The 3,959-nt window shown below is 43.3% G+C and overlaps 1 pseudogene; it reads left to right on the top strand.

The window, feature by feature from the left end:
- Positions 1–296: 296 nt before the first annotated feature.
- On the top strand, positions 297–3,571 carry LOC115187410 (CD5 antigen-like; annotated as a pseudogene).
- The last annotated feature ends 388 nt before the right edge of the window (positions 3,572–3,959 follow it).

The following is a 3,959-nucleotide window of genomic DNA, read 5'->3' on the forward strand; positions in this document are numbered from 1 at the left end:
TCAGGAAGGGGTGTGGCTGAAATAGAATCCACTAATTTGAAGGGGTGTCCACATACTTTTGTATATATTGTGTATATACACATGGGTGTTGTTGCACCATACCAACGATAAGCCTGTCTTCCCCATCACATCATGAAAGGTCATATTGATGTTCATTTAACCTCTGTCTCTCTCTTCTTCTGACTCCTCCCTTTCTCCTTTGTTTCTCTCGATCTCTCTGTCTCTTTCTCTCTCTTTCTCCTCTGTCTCTCTCTTCCTTTGACTCCTCCCTTTCTCCTTTGTTTCTCTCGATCTCTCTGTCTCTTTCTCTCTCTTTCTCCTCTGTCTCTCTCTTTCTCCTCAGATCTCCAGGCTCAAAGCGTCAGTCCACCAGGTAGGTAGAGCATAAATCTACAGTGATTATAGCAGTTCAATATTAGTCAACTTTATTATCCCACATGGAGAAATTCATGTGTCCATACAAACCATTCTAAACCCCAATAACAAGTAGTGTTTTATGGAACTACTAATACTTGTCAACCACAAAGCACTACTGCTGTTAGAATAACACAATCACTGTCATCATCAGTCCTCACCACTGTGTTTTCCTCTCTGCTGTTTACAGCTGAACTCTCAGTCAGACTGGTGAATGGGACCACTTCCTGTTCTGGGACAGTGGAAGTCTTCACCAGAGGAGAGTGGTCAGTTCTATGTTCTGTGTTATGGAGCATGATGAGAGAGGTTAAGGTTGTGTGTAGAGAGATGGACTGTGGGAATCCTGTAGCTGAATCTAGAGGACCTCTGGCTGAAGATGGAAGAAGAGGAGTCACACTATATAGTTGTAGTGGAGATGCGTCTTCTATTAGACAGTGTGGCTTCATAGGAGGACCTGGTTACTGTTATAGTAGATATTATCATCATGTGACCTGTTCAGGTAAGAGACTGGTCATATTGAGAGATTTATTTATACATTATACAATATTACCATGTATCATGTTTTATGTGTTTTTATTTTATTTAAATAGAGGGAGAGATGTCAGATGTATTTAAACATTATATTTGTGTTTGTCATATTGGTTTATGGGAGATGTTCATGGGCAGATCATTGTAGTTCAGATGGTACTGAAGTGAAGCTGCCTGATGGATGTCCAGCTGTTTATTTTCTATAAAGTGAAGTGAACTTATTCCTGTCTCCTGCCTGCATTATTCCCAACCCTATCCTGAGTGACTAAGAACCCATTTCTACCTCTTACAGTATCAAACATAGCAAACTACAATCTTTTATCCAACATATTTGTGTTTAGTCCTTGACAGTGTCATCAACAAAACTGATTGAATGTTCAACTAAGTCTTTTTCTCCAGAGTCTGTGCGGCTTGTGGATGGAGCTGGTCTCTGCTCTGGGAGAGTGGAGGTGAAGTCCAATCAGTCCTGGGCCTCAGTGTGTGAAGCTGACTTTGACCGGCAGGATGCAGAGGTAGTCTGTGGGGATCTTGGCTGTGGGGCTCCTGCAGCTCTACAGGGGGGGCTCTATGGAGAAGGTGAGGGTCAGACCTGGGATAAAGAGTTCCAGTGTAAAGGCAAAGAGTCCCTTCTCCTGGACTGTGACACCTCAGACAGAGAAAACAACACCTGTCTACCTGGTAATGCTGTTGGACTCACCTGCTCAGGTAAGAAACAGTTTGTCACTCAATCAACATTGTTTCTCACCTGGAGTGAAGAATATGAGAGACAATATAGGTGTGTTTTAGTGAGAAAATAGTAAGATTACTGTCTCTCTCTTTTCTTTTCTCAGAGCCTGATGATGTGAGGCTGGTGGGAGGAGGCAGTCGCTGTGCTGGTGGAGTGGAGCAGTACGACCAGGGAGAGTGGAGGACTGTGGGAGCTGAAAACTGGGCCAGGACACGTGTAGCTGCAGTAGTGTGTAGACAGCTGGGTTGTGGCTCCGCTGTTTCAGTACTACCTGGAAACACCACTGGAAGGTTTGAAGTCATCTGTTCTGGGTCTGAGTCTGTACTGAGGGAGTGTTCCAGAAGTTATGATCTCTGTCCTGGACTCACAGTGATCTGCTCAGGTAATAACAAGATATTATAATTATATTCAACTGATTTCCTTCATTCATACAACTTCCTCTGCACCTCTCATGATGACTGTTTAGCTTGTCAGTCTGCTTTACTAAATAGATCACTCAGTCAAGTAGGAATCAAATACAACTTAAATATCCCAGAATGCTTTGTATTTGAGTGTTATCTCAGTGAACGTCTCTACTCACTACCACTGTCACATGTCATGTTATTGTCATATCTAAATGAGGAAAGTAGTTGAGGAGCTACGTTTTCTTTTTCTCTCCTCTTGTTCCAGATGTCCTGCTTAAGCCTGATATGAACATATGTTGTCTCAGTGACTGTAGGCCCACTACTCATGTTGCCCTGTGAGGGAGGGTGGCTAGCACTGTTACATGCTGATGTTATTGTCATATCTATAGGAAACTAGTTGAAGAGGTTTTTCTTGTTCTCTGTTATTGTTACAGATCTCCTGGTCCAGCCTGATATCTCCCTTACTGACTCAATGGGAGGGGTCTCCAGGGGCCACCAGGGGCCCGAGGTGTTCAGGGGCTACAGCTTCACCATCACCTGCTCCACTCAGCCACAGTACCCAGGAGGCTCCTTCCTCCTCACGTTCACCGGCTCCAACAGAACCCAGACCCAGCCAGCTGTCAATCACTCTGCTGCCTTCCTCTTCCCTGCTGCAGATGACTCCCACCAAGGGAACTACAGATGTGTTTATGACAATGATGTTTTCTCTCATAACTTCTCCTCTGAGAGTGAGCTCCTCTCCCTCACCATCACAGGTAACTGAACATGAACCAGACTTATAACTTTGTCATTGACAGATTTCCCACAGATCTATGTGATGATGATCAGTCCCCTCATCAAAGGTGTTTCTGTTTGCAGCCTCTCCTCTGCCAGCCTTCATCATCAGACACGTTGTAGTGCTGCTGATCCTACTGACAGCCATCACCATCTCCTACCTGTACTACAAGGTAAAGACATTTACTCAGACGTTACAAGTCATTTAAACTAGAGGGAGAGGGTGAGGGGGAGAGGGAGGGAGAGAGAATGGAGATACTTGAGAGTAAATGTCTGACTGTTGGTGCTGTGTCTCCCTAGCCCACCAGGAGGCAGAAGAGAGTGAACAGGGTGAGCAGCATGGATCTTAATGTCAATGCCATGGAGATGGTCTCTCTGAGCTCCAGAGCTGAAGCTGGACCGGGAGAGGAGAGAGCAGCCCAGGGGACGGAGTAGGAGTAGAATGAAGCTGACCCTACATGCTGATCTTAGGTCAGTTTTGTGTTTTAAATGGATGTTCAGCAGTGGACTGGTGTTTAAAATGTGGTGACAAACCTGAAGTGGTTCTAATTTTAATAACAAGTTCAGAATTAGTTTCTCTTTCTAGAACCTTAGAAGAAATCTAAAAGGAGTGACTGTAACCACCATTATTCCTTTAGTTTGGTTTTTACCACCAGAGAAACATGGGTTTCTGGGTAACATGGGGTTCTGGGTAACATGGGGTTCTGGGTAACATGGGGTTCTGGGTAGCATGGGGTTCTGGGTAACATGGGGTTTGGGTAACATGGGGTTCTGGGTAACATGGGGTTCTGGGTAACATGGGGTTCTGGGTAACATGTGGTTTTGATTATTTTAAGCGAGTAGCTCAATTACATCTGTTTAGTGTTCCAGAATGTATTAAATTGCTTTTTGCTTTTGTCTTTATCTTAGTTCATGTATTATTATAATCATCTGGTCATTCTTGGTATTTTTAAACGTTTTTTAATAAAGGGGTCATCTTTTTCTCAAGTCATTTTTGTTTGTTGTTGTTGTTATTTACCTCTCATGATGTTGTTGATTATAAATGTTATGATATTGATTATTGATTATGATGTAGATTATTGTTATGATGTTGTTTGTAGTATATAGATAAT

This window comes from Salmo trutta, unplaced genomic scaffold, assembly GCF_901001165.1.
Source record: "Salmo trutta unplaced genomic scaffold, fSalTru1.1, whole genome shotgun sequence".
Taxonomy (NCBI): Eukaryota; Metazoa; Chordata; class Actinopteri; order Salmoniformes; family Salmonidae; genus Salmo; species Salmo trutta.